This window comes from Cherax quadricarinatus, chromosome 13, assembly GCF_038502225.1.
Source record: "Cherax quadricarinatus isolate ZL_2023a chromosome 13, ASM3850222v1, whole genome shotgun sequence".
Lineage (NCBI taxonomy): Eukaryota > Metazoa > Arthropoda > Malacostraca > Decapoda > Parastacidae > Cherax > Cherax quadricarinatus.
The window spans coordinates 30,083,394-30,096,403 of NC_091304.1; the positions used below are offsets into that span (position 1 = coordinate 30,083,394).

The window sequence follows — 13,010 nt, forward strand, 5'->3', positions numbered from 1 at the left end:
CACTTACAGAGAAGTGTGATCAGCTTCTTTAGTGATAAGATTGTAAATAATGAAGACAAACCTTGTGGAATATAATGTACCAGTGTACGTATTCCTAGGTGGAAGATGTGGACATCCAAGGACACTTCAGCTTCTATCAAGTCACCTATATCTGTCGAAAAAGGTGTGAACAACACCATAGCTCACGCTACAAGAGCAAGGTAGGTTACGAATTATCTTGTAATACAGGGGACTGCGCAGTTCTTGTGTCGCAAGGGGGTTTGTAATCAACCTAAAGTCGCCAGTGACACGTGGACTTTTGAGTCCAAACAAGTGAGTATGCCAGTCAGCAATCAATTTCTGAGATATGCTGACATAATACTCTCTAGGGGTTATTCTACTCACTCATATTTTAATTTCCAGCCCGTTGAGGCAAGCATCTGACAGCTTCTCAAGACATCGCCTGCAGGGATAGCTGTGTAGACGAAAGCTGTCTATCAATCTAAGTTCCCCTACAGTTCACTATTTAATCTTTGACTTAGCTTTTAGCATTATCTTCAACAGACTGCATTATTGTAATAAAGTTGGTAGAATTACCGACAATATGTAAAGTAAAAGGACACAAGTGCAACTAATGTGACATTTTTATTGTGGTAATGTTTAGCTCTCCAGGAGCTTCAAACAAGCTCCTGGAGAGCGAATCGTTGCCGCAATAAAAGTGTCACATTAGTTTCACTTGTGTTTACTTTACAGGCTGCATTATATTGTGGCCCGTATCTACTCTGTATCTATTTCTCCTGCACAACCATTATGCATTACTGATGGTGATTTTTCTATTCTTTTCTTACTTCCACCACTCTTTTATTAGGTAATTTTTATACTCATTATTTCCTCTGGGAAGTGTCTCACCGTGACTCGTAGCGACCAGATGGAAATTTTTATCACTTCTCTTCCCCTCCATTTTTACCCATGGATCATTCTATTTGTTTTTCATTATCAGTGCTTGACTTTAGCTGGTCTGTAATATCAAGTCTATATGACGACGATCAATTCCCTATTCTTCTTAATTCCCATTCATATTCCCGACCTCCTCATAGCTCACGTTGGCAGTTTTAATGATCCAGCTCTCATTCTTACAATTGCCGGTGTCAGTATTGCATAACTTGCTGAAGTTGCCACAGAAAATGGACTTCATCTTGTCCGTATATCCGAAGGGAGTCTGGAATAAGGCTGAGTGTATCTGTGTGTGACTGATCAGTTAATTATTCAGTCAGGTCGTTAGATGAATCCGATCCAAGAATCTGCCTTCTCATCCCTGGATAAAGCAGGATTTCTTACCTCTATCAAGACAAAACGCAATTTGTATGCCCAGCACACATAAGTACGATAAAATACCTAAATTACTGAGAACGGCTGAAGTTCCTTGACTTGTATTCCCTGGAATGCAGATGAGAAAGATGCATGACAATATACAGTTAGGAAATCCTAGATTGATTAGTACCGAATTTACAGACGAAAATAACTCTTTATGAAAGTAAAAGACTTGGCAGGAGGTGCAACATCCATCCAACGGAAAGAAGAGGCAGTTGAACAGTACGCTTAGAGACAACACTGTGTTGTCTCTTAGCATATTGTTCAACTGCATCCCAGCATACATAGGGGGGATTACCAATAGACCCCTGGCTGTCTTCAACACAGGGGTCATCCCACAGTCACTGTGGAGAAAATTTCTCCAGGAGGGGGGTATTAGCCCCCTTCAGCCCTTTCAGCCCCTTTCAGCCATGAGGGGCCCAGCCCTCTGTTTACTGCTACAGCAAGTAATTGATCCCAGATGCAGTACAAGTATGTGATGTGGTCACGTGGCTGCCACTCCTTGCAAGAGTCCGGTGTTGCAAAGTGTAGTTTAATAAGAGACAGTCCATCTCTTACCTTAGCAGGACAATTAAGGAAAATCCTGCTCCCACTTTATTACCATGGTAAAGATAGTGGACATTGTTGTCTATGCTTAAGACAGCAAGACTCAAACATTCTGCTTTGCTTCATGGAGAAAGTTTGGCAAGGAAGCAAAAAATACTAGGTCAGCTTTTCCTTTATGTGCTAGGGACAGTGGGGTGCAGGGAGACGCTGTGGTGTCAGATTGCTTTTGACCCTGCGGAGGCTGGGACTCACACTGACGCCGGAATAACCTACAAAGAACACTGATCCGTACGTTAGTGTGAATAAAGTGTCTCAAAAAAACACAACACTTACAGAGAAGTGTGATCAGCTTCTCTAGTAAACAGATTGTGAATAAATGAACAATTCTTGATGAACAGTGTAACAACAAGTGTTGTGATCCAACAGAGTGTAGTGCGACATTCTTCAAAGAACACTATTCTCCAATCAAGTCATCGGATATCTGGGTGTAACTACAGGTCAGATACATATACCCAGGTAAGTGTACTAATACGTAATGTGTATGATTGACTGTGCAGTTGAGTACAAAGTTACGAATTAGTAACTTATCATAAACCCTAATGAGAAGTGGACCTTTGAGTCCACACATGTAAGTTTTGTCAGCAATCAGTGAATGAAATACTCTGACATAATACACCCTAGGGGTAATTATTAATACATTTCGATTCCAGCCGTTGCGAAGTGGCTACGACAGCTTCTCAAGACCTCACCTGCAGGAGTGGCTGTGTAGGAGATAGCTGTCTTATCAAGCTAAGTTATCGCTATATTTAATCTTTAACCTTAGCTGGCAAATCATTTCTCGACAGTCACTAAAAAAAAAAAACATACATAACCCCGCTCCACAAAGGTGGCAGTACAGCAACTGCAAAGAATTACAGACCTATAGCACTAACGTCCCACATCATAAAGGGTTCTAAGAAGCAAGATCGCCACCCACTTAGATAACCATTAGTTGCACAACCCAGGGCAGCATGGGATTAGAGCAGGTCGCTCCTGCCTGTTCCAACTACTAGACCATTATGACATGGTCTTGGATGCTCTGGAGGACAAATAAAATGCAGATGTAGTATAGACAGACTTCGTGAAAGCCTTTGACAAGTGCGATCATTGTGTCATAGCACACAAAAGAATAACAGGAAAAGTTGGAAGATGGATCTATAACTTCCTAACAAATAGCACACAGAGAGTAATAGTAAACAGAGTACAGTCAGAGGCGGATACAGTGAAAAGCTCTGTTCCACAAGGTACAATCCTCGCTTCCATCCTGTTTCTCATCATAATATCTGACATAGACAGAGATGTAAGTCACAGTACCATGACGTCCTTTGTGGATGACACCCAAATTTGCATGACAGTGTCATCCATTGAAAACACTGCAAGTCTCCAAGTGGACATCAACCAGATCTTTAAATGGGTCTCAGAAAACAATATAAAGTTCAGTGAAGACAAATTTTAATTACTCCGCTATGGAAAAATCGAGAAAATTAAAACTGTATCGGAGTTTCACGCAAATTGCAACCACACAATAGAGCGAAAAACTAATATGAATTACCTGGGAGTGATAATGTCAGAGAATCGCACTTTCAAAGATCACAACACTGTATCTATCACATCTTCTAGGAAAACTATAAGATGGATAACGAGAACATTCAAAACTAGTGATGCGAAGCCCATGATGATTCTCTTCAAATCGTTTGTTCTCTCTAGGTTAGAATATTGCTGCACACTAACGACCCCTTTTAAGGCAGGCGAAATTGCAGACCTGAAGAATATACAGAGAGTTTTCACTACATGTATAAGTACGATAAAGCACCAAAATTCCTGAGAACGGTTGAAGTCCCTTAATTTTTAATGCCTGGAACGCAGGTGAGAAACATATATGATAAGATACATTTGGAAAATCCTAGAGGGACAAGTCCCAAATCTGCACACGAAAATCACTCCCTACGAATGCAAAAGACTTAACACGTAAAGTCAGTACCTGACTAGCCGGGCTGTGGCTCATACGTCAGTTTACGTGCTGCCAGCAGTAACAGCCTGGTTGATTAGGCTCTGATCCACCATGAGGCCTGGTCACAGACCTGCCGCTGGGGCGTTGACCCCAGAAACCCTCTTCAGGTATACTCCAGGTATAGTGGTTTTACTGGTATCCTGAAGTTTCAGTGGTGGACCTTCCACGTGGGAAGTAACTCATTACATACCTATAATTTTACACTTACTAATACTGGTAACAAGTACTTAAGGTCTTGATCCATGGAATGTGATCGGCCAGGTAATATTTCAGAAATCCTACTAAATAACATGTTAGAGTTACAAATTAACAGCTGAGTTAGTGAGACAGTAGAAGTCCTCTTGTCAGTATGGTGACGTATACGTAACAAGTGAAGGGTAATGTCCTTCACGGTCCAAGACTAGTGATCTGACAAGTGAAGGGTAGTGTCCTTCACGGTCCAAGTCTAGTGATGTGACAAGTGAAGGGTAGTGTCCTTCACGGTCCAAGTCTAGTGATGTGACAAGTGAAGGGTAGTGTCCTTCACGGTCCAAGTCTAGTGATGTGACAAGTGAAGGGTAGTTTCATTCACGGTCCAAGTCTAGTGATCTGACAAGTGAAGGGTAGTGTCCTTCACGGTCCAAGTCTAGTGATCTGACAAGTGAAGGGTAGTGTCCTTCACGGTCCAAGTCTAGTGATGTGACAAGTGAAGGGTAGTGTCCTTCACGGTCCAAGTCTAGTGATGTGACAAGTGAAGGGTAGTTTCATTCACGGTCCAATTCTAGTGATCTGACAAGTGAAGGGTAGTGTCCTTCACGGTCCAAGTCTAGTGATGTGACAAGTGAAGGGTAGTGTCATTCACGGTCCAAGTCTAGTGATCTGACAAGTGAAGGGTAGTGTCCTTCACGGTCCAAGTCTAGTGATGTGACAAGTGAAGGGTAGTGTCATTCACGGTCCAAGTCTAGTGATCTGACAAGTGAAGGGTAGTTTCATTCACGGTCAAAGTCTAGTGATGTGACAAGTGAAGGGTAGTGTCATTCACGGTTCAAGTCTAGTGATCTGACAAGTGAAGGGCTAGTGTCATTCACGGTCCAAGTCTGGTGATCTGAAAAGTGAAGGGTAGTGTCATTCAAGGTCCAAGTGTAGTGATCTGACAAGTGAAGGGTAGTGTCATTCACGGTCCATGTCTAGTGATGTGACAAGTGAAGGGTAGTTTCATTCACGGTCCAAGTCTAGTGAACTGACAAGTGAAGGGTAGTGTGACTCACGGTCCAAGTCTAGTGATCTGACAAGTGAAGGGTAGTGTCATTCACGGTCCAAGTCTAGTGATGTGACAAGTGAAGGGTAGTGTCCTTCACGGTCCAAGTCTAGTGATGTGACAAGTGAAGGGTAGTGTCATTCACGGTCCAAGTCTAGTGATGTGACAAGTGAAGGGTAGTTTCATTCACGGTCCAAGTCTAGTGACCTGACAAGTGAAGGGTAGTGTCCTTCATGGTCCAAGTCTATTGATCTGACAAGTGAAGGGTAGTGTCCTTCACGGTCCAAGTCTAGTGATGTGACAAGTGAAGGGTAGTGTCATTCACGGTCCAAGTCTAGTGATCTGACAAGTGAAGGGTAGTTTCCTTCACGGTCCAAGTCTAGTGATCTGACAAGTGAAGGGTAGTGTCCTTCACGGTCCAAGTCTAGTGATGTGACAAGTGAAGGGTAGTTTCATTCACGGTCCAAGTGTAGTGATCTGACAAGTGAAGGGTAGTGTCATTCACGGTCCATGTCTAGTGATTTGACAAGTGAAGGGTAGTGTCATTCACGGTCCAAGTCTAGTGATGTGACAAGTGAAGGGTAGTGTCATTCACGGTCCAAGTCTAGTGATGTGACAAGTGAAGGGTAGTTTCATTCACAGTCTAAGTCTAGTGAACTGACAAGTGAAGGGTAGTGTGACTCACGGTCCAAGTCTAGTGATGTGACAAGTGAAGGGTAGTGTCATTCACGGTCCAAGTCTAGTGATGTGACAAGTGAAGGGTAGTGTCCTTCACGGTCAAAGTCTAGTGATGTGACAAGTGAAGGGTAGTGTCCTTCACGGTCAAAGTCTAGTGATGTGACAAGTGAAGGGTAGTTTCATTCACAGTCCAAGTCTAGTGAACTGACAAGTGAAGGGTAGTGTGACTCACGGTCCAAGTCTAGTGATGTGACAAGTGAAGGGTAGTGTCATTCACGGTCCAAGTCTAGTGATGTGACAAGTGAAGGGTAGTGTCCTTCACGGTCAAAGTCTAGTGATGTGACAAGTGAAGGGTAGTTTCATTCACGGTCCAAGTCTAGTGATCTGACAAGTGAAGGGTAGTGTCATTCACGGTCCATGTCTAGTGATGTGACAAGTGAAGGGTAGTGTCATTCACGGTCCAAGTCTAGTGATGTGACAAGTGAAGGGTAGTGTCATTCACGGTCCAAGTCTAGTGATCTGACAAGTGAAGGGTAGTGTCATTCACGGTCCAAGTCTAGTGATGTGACAAGTGAAGGGTAGTGTCCTTCACGGTCCATGTCTAGTGATCTGACAAGTGAAGGGTAGTGTCATTCACGGTACAAGTCTAGTGATGTGACAAGTGAAGGGTAGTGTCATTCACGGTCCATGTCTAGTGATCTGACAAGTGAAGGGTAGTGTCATTCACGGTACAAGTCTAGTGATCTGACAAGTGAAGGGTAGTGTCATTCACGGTACAAGTCTAGTGATGTGACAAGTGAAGGGTAGTGTCATTCACGGTCCATGTCTAGTGATCTGACAAGTGAAGGGTAGTGTCATTCACGGTCCAAGTCTAGTGATGTGAAAAGTGAAGGGTAGTTTCATTTACAGTCCAAGTCTAGTGAACTGACAAGTGAAGGGTAGTGTCATTCACGGTCCATGTCTAGTGATCTGACAAGTGAAGGGTAGTGTCATTCACGGTCCAAGTCTAGTGATGTGACAAGTGTAGGGTAGTTTCATTCACGGTCCAAGTCTAGTGATCTGACAAGTGAAGGGTAGTGTCATTCACGGTCCATGTCTAGTGAGCTGACAAGTGAAGGGTAATGTCATTCACCGTCCATGTCTAGTGATCTGACGAGTGAAGGGTAGTGTCATTCACGGTCCATGTCTAGTGATCTGACGAGTGAAGGGTAGTGTCATTCACGGTCCAAGTCTAGTGATCTGACAAGTGAAGGGTAATTTCATTCACGGTCCAAATCTAGTGATGTGACAAGCGAAGGGTAGTGTCTTTCACTGTCCAAGTCTAGTGAGCTGACAAGTGAAGGGCAGTTTCATTCACGGTCCATGTCTAGTGATCTGACAAGTGAAGGGTAGTGTCATTCACGGTCCATGTCTAGTGAGCTGACAAGTGAAGGGTAATGTCATTCACCGTCCATGTCTAGTGATCTGACGAGTGAAGGGTAGTGTCATTCACGGTCCATGTCTAGTGATCTGACGAGTGAAGGGTAGTGTCATTCACGGTCCAAGTCTAGTGATCTGACAAGTGAAGGGTAATTTCATTCACGGTCCAAATCTAGTGATGTGACAAGCGAAGGGTAGTGTCTTTCACTGTCCAAGTCTAGTGAGCTGACAAGTGAAGGGTAGTGTCTTTCACTGTCCAAGTCTAGTGAGCTGACAAGTGAAGGGCAGTTTCATTCACGGTCCATGTCTAGTGATGTGACAAGCGAAGGGTAGTGTCTTTCACTGTCCAAGTCTAGTGAGCTGACAAGTGAAGGGCAGTTTCATTCACGGTCCAAATCTAGTGATGTGACAAGCGAAGGGTAGTGTGTTTCACTGTCCAAGTCTAGTGATGTGACAAGTGAAGGGTAGTGTCATTCACGGTCCAAGTCTAGTGATGTGACAAGTGAAGGGTAGTGTCATTCACGGTCCAAGTCTAGTGATCTGACAAGTGAAGGGTAGTTTCATTCACGGTCCAAGTCTAGTAATCTGACAAGTGAAGGGTAGTGTCATTCACAGTCCAAGTCTAGTGATGTGACAAGTGAAGGGTAGTGTCATTCACGGTCCAAGTCTAGTGATCTGACAAGTGAAGGGTAGTGTCATTCACTGTCCTAATCTAGTGATGTGACAAGTGAAGGGTAGTGTCATTCACGGTCCAAGTCTAGTGACGTGACAAGTGAAGGGTAGTGTCATTCACGGTCCAAGTCCAGTGATCTGACAAGTGAAGGGTAGTGTCATTCTCGGTCCAAGTCTAGTGATCTGACAAGTGAAGGGTAGTGTCATTCACGGTCCATGTCTAGTGATCTGACGAGTGAAGGGTAGTGTCATTCTTGGTCCAAGTCTAGTGATGTGACAAGTGAAGGGTAGTTTCATTCAAGGTTCAAGTCTAGTGATTTGACAAGTGAAGGGTAGTGTCATTCACGGTCCAAGTCTAGTGATGTGACAAGTGAAGGGTAGTTTCATTCAAGGTTCAAGTCTAGTGATTTGACAAGTGAAGGGTAGTGTCATTCACGGTCCATGTCTAGTGATGTGACAAGTGAAGGGTAGTTTCATTCACGATCCAAGTCTAGTGATCTGACAAGTGAAGGGTAGTGTCATTGACGGTCCATGTCTAGCGATCTGACAAGTGAAGGGTAGTGTCATTCACGGCCCAAGTCTAGTGATGTGACAAGTGAAGGGTAGTGTCATTCACGGTCCATGTCTAGTGATCTGACAAGTGAAGGGTAGTGTCATTCACGGTCCAAGTCTAGTGATGTGACAAGTGAAGGGTAGTGTCCTTCATGGTCCAAGTCTAGTGATGTGAAAAGTGAAGGGTAGTTTCATTCACGGTCCAAGTGTAGTGATCTGACAAGTGAAGGGTAGTGTCATTCACGGTCCATGTCTAGTGATCTGACAAGTGAAGGGTAGTGTCATTCACGGTCCAAGTCTAGTGATGTGACAAGTGAAGGGTAGTTTCATTCACGGTCCAAGTCTAGTGATCTGACAAGTGAAGGGTAGTGTCATTCACGGTCCATGTCTAGTGAGCTGACAAGTGAAGGGTAGTGTCATTCACGGTCCATGTTTAGTGATCTGACGAGTGAAGGGTAGTGTCATTCACGGTCCATGTCTAGTGATCTGACGAGCGAAGGGTAGTGTCATTCACGGTCCAAGTCTAGTGATCTGACAAGTGAAGGGTAGTTTCATTCACGGTCCAAGTCTAGTGAGCTGACAAGTGAAGTTCAGTTTCATTCACGGTCCAAGTCTAGTGATCTGACAAGTGAAGGGTAGTGTCATTCACGGTCCAAATCTAGTGATCTGACAAGTGAAGGGTAGTGTCCTTCACGGTCCAAGTCTAGTGATGTGACAAGTGAAGGGTAGTCACCCTCTACTAAGGTAGGATTGGTCTATGATAAACCCGGCGTTATAAGGTGAAGTCCTTCACAGGTTTCTGGGTCAATGGAAGTGTGTTTGTGGGAAAGCTTGGCATGATATAGTGGTGTCTACTGTTGTCATTGTATGGTGCCTTATAGAGAAGTCAACGTAATAGTAGGACACTTAATCTAAGTTCTAATTCTAACTTAATTTAAGCACTTATTGCAATAATTATTATTATTATTATTAAATATTAGCCGGTATTCTCCCGGCCCGGGCATTTTCCAAGTGGTGGCCCGGCCTTGGCTCCCTCTTTAGGGAGTGTCTGAGACCTAAGTCTCCCATGGGAGGAGGCACAAGTACCTCCTCATCTTTGGGACCAACTGTCCCCAGGCCTAGCCACAAGCTAGGCCTCTCTGGTCTGCCATCCCCGCCCCAAGGGGGCAAATGGGAATGACAGTCTCTTGCAAGAGAATCGAAGACTAACCCAAAAGGATTCTTTCAGGTATACAGAAGTAAGATCAGGGACAAGATAGGCCCACTCAAAAGTTCCTCGGGTCAGCTCACTGACAGTGATAAGGAAATGTTTAGAATTTTTAACACATACTTCCTCTCAGTTTTTACACAGGAGGATACCAGCGATATTCCAGTAATGATAAATTATGTAGAACAGGACGATAATAAACTGTGCACGATTAGGGTCACAAGTGACATGGTCCTTAGGCAAATAGATAAATTGAAACCTAACAAATCCCCAGGCCCTGATGAACTGTATGCAAGGGTTCTAAAGGAATGTAAAGAGGAGCTTAGCACACCTTTGGCTAATCTTTTCAACATATCACTACAAACTGGCATGGTGCCAGATAAGTGGAAAATGGCAAATGTGATACCTATTTTCAAAACAGGTGACAGGTCCTTAGCTTCGAACTATAGACCAATAAGCCTAACCTCCATAGTGGGAAAATTTATGGAATCAATAATTGCCGAGTCAGTTCGTAGCCACCTTGAAAAGCATAAATTAATCAACGAATCTCAGCATGGTTTTACAAAGGGGCGTTCCTGCCTTACGAATTTATTAACTTTTTTCACTAAGGTATTTGAGGAGGTAGATCATGGTAATGAATATGATATTGTGTATATGGACTTCAGTAAGGCTTTTGACAGGGTCCCACATCAGAGACTATTGAGGAAAATTAAAGCACATGGAATAGGAGGAGAAATTTTTTCCTGGATAGAGGCATGGTTGACAAATAGGCAGCAGAGAGTTTGCATAAATGGGGAGAAATCAGAGTGGGGAAGCGTCACGAGCGGTGTTCCACAGGGGTCAGTGTTGGGCCCGCTGCTGTTCACAATCTACATAAACGACATAGATGAGGGCATAAAGAGCGACATCGGCAAGTTTGCCGATGACACCAAAATAGGCCGTCGAATTCATTCTGACGAGGACATTCGAGCACTCCAGGAAGATTTGAATAGACTGATGCAGTGGTCGGAGAAGTGGCAGATGCAGTTTAATATAGACAAATGCAAAGTTCTAAATGTTGGACAGGACAATAACCATGCCACATATAAACTAAATAATGTAGATCTTAATATTACAGATTGCGAAAAAGATTTAGGAGTTCTGGTTAGCAGTAATCTGAAACCAAGACAACAGTGCATAAGTGTTCGCAATAAAGCTAATAGAATCCTTGGCTTCATATCAAGAAGCATAAATAATAGGAGTCCTCAGGTTGTTCTTCAACTCTATACATCATTGGTTAGGCCTCATTTAGATTATGCTGCACAGTTTTGGTCACCGTATTACAGAATGGATATAAATTCTCTGGAAAATGTACAAAGGAGGATGACAAAGATGATCCCATGTATCAGAAACCTTCCCTATGAGGATAGACTAAGGGCCCTGAATCTGCACTCTCTAGAAAGACGTAGAATTAGGGGGGATATGATTGAGGTGTATAAATGGAAGACAGGAATAAATAAAGGGGATGTAAATAGTGTGCTGAAAATATCTAGCCTAGACAGGACTCGCAGCAATGGTTTTAAGTTGGAAAAATTCAGATTCAGGAAGGATATAGGAAAGCACTGGTTTGGTAATAGAGTTGTGGATGAGTGGAACAAACTCCCGAGTACAGTTATAGAGGCCAGAACGTTGTGTAGCTTTAAAACTAGGTTGGATAAATACATGAGTGGATGTGGGTGGGTGTGAGTTGGACCTGATAGCTTGTGCTACCAGGTCGGTTGCCGTGTTCCTCCCTTAAGTCAATGTGACCTGACCTGACTAGGTTGGGTGCATTGGCATAAGCCGGTAGGAGACTTGGACCTGCCTCGCATGGGCCAGTAGGCCTTCTGCAGTGTTCCTTCGTTCTTATGTTCTTATGAGCTAAAGGCTCGGGCTCAGGCACCTACCCTACCCTAGAAGGGTTAGGCATGGTGTCGATGTATTGCAATAATTTGAAATGAGCGATAAAAGATGAAAAAAAAAAACGGGGAAGGGGCAGTTGAATGAAGTATTTATTTTTATAAGTACTTCATTCAACTACCCCCCCCCCCTCCCCCGGTGCTTTTTCTCGTCTTTTATTTCTCATTTGCAATTATTGCATTAGTACTTAAATTAAGTCTCCATAGTTAATTTATTCATTCAATTAAGGCTGTTCGAAGTGAGGGTTAGGCAGGCATATAGGCCTACATATCATGTTACAGGCCACCCAAACTCCCAACACTCACAGTTGCCGGCTATTAGACCTGGTCGATCAAGGTAATTGTCTATGATAGGGGTAGACAACCCTTGGCACGCCAGCGACTTCTTTCCGGCACGCCAACCTCTGGTCTCATCTAAAAAAAAAAAAAAAAAAATGTGACATTTATCACGTATCCGTTCCATGAAAAGTGGGGAAACAGTCCGTCGAATCGAAAGATTATTCCACCACTTTTCATGAAGTTGTATGGATAACATTAATCAGGTGGTACTTCACATGACCTGATTTCAGTTTCAGCGTTCATGGTACAGTTCGTACTACTAACCACAACAGCGGTTTTCCCTCCTGTTTTAATATTTACGATTAATATATGTATATCACTATTACAAATTCCATTTTCATTCTGCGCTTTCGAGATTGTACAGGATGTTACGACCACCGGACAAGAAACGACGTTATTCAGATGAAGAGGACATTAGAGAATTCAAGAATACTGGACTGAAAAAATTTGTCAGGATTAAGAAAGATAATAAAGCATTATGTATTTTCTGTTCTGAATCAGTTGTTTGTAGAACTTCTGTGAAGAGACATTTTGAAACTGTTCATAAAAACTTAAGCAAGAACAAACGGAATTGATTTCTGGTGAACTGAGCAAGACAATAATAAAAAAAAAAACAGGAAATTTATTTCGGGTATTCCCAGTTCAAACTTTGTTGCTGCTACTAGGCTTTGAGGTCTTCAAAGTTATTGCTCAGTATTGAAAGCCACTTAGTGACGGGGAGTATATTAAAGAAGCATGGTTAAAATGTTCTCCTTTCTTTTTTGACAATTTTTCAGAAAAGGGAATGGTTATTCATCGCGTTAAAGATTTGTCTGTGAGTAGAAAAAATGTAAATATTATGATACTTAAACTGGAAAGGAATGCAGCGGAACAATTAATAAAGGATTTGGCTTCATGCAAGTTCTTTTCTGTGTTGCTGAAAGCACAGATATCATCAGCTAGATTAGCAATTTTTTCTCGATTTTGTAGTGATGACGAAGTATGGTGACTACCTGAGCGTACCACTGAGGTTGTAACACTACC

The 13,010-nt window shown here is 42.9% G+C and overlaps 1 protein-coding gene and 1 pseudogene across 1 annotated transcript in view; both read left to right on the forward strand.

The window, feature by feature from the left end:
• Positions 1 to 13,010, forward strand: part of LOC138852655 (uncharacterized) — a 445,859-nt gene that overhangs the window by 39,127 nt on the left and 393,722 nt on the right. The window lies entirely within an intron of this gene.
• On the forward strand, positions 106 to 12,975 carry LOC138852660 (uncharacterized; annotated as a pseudogene).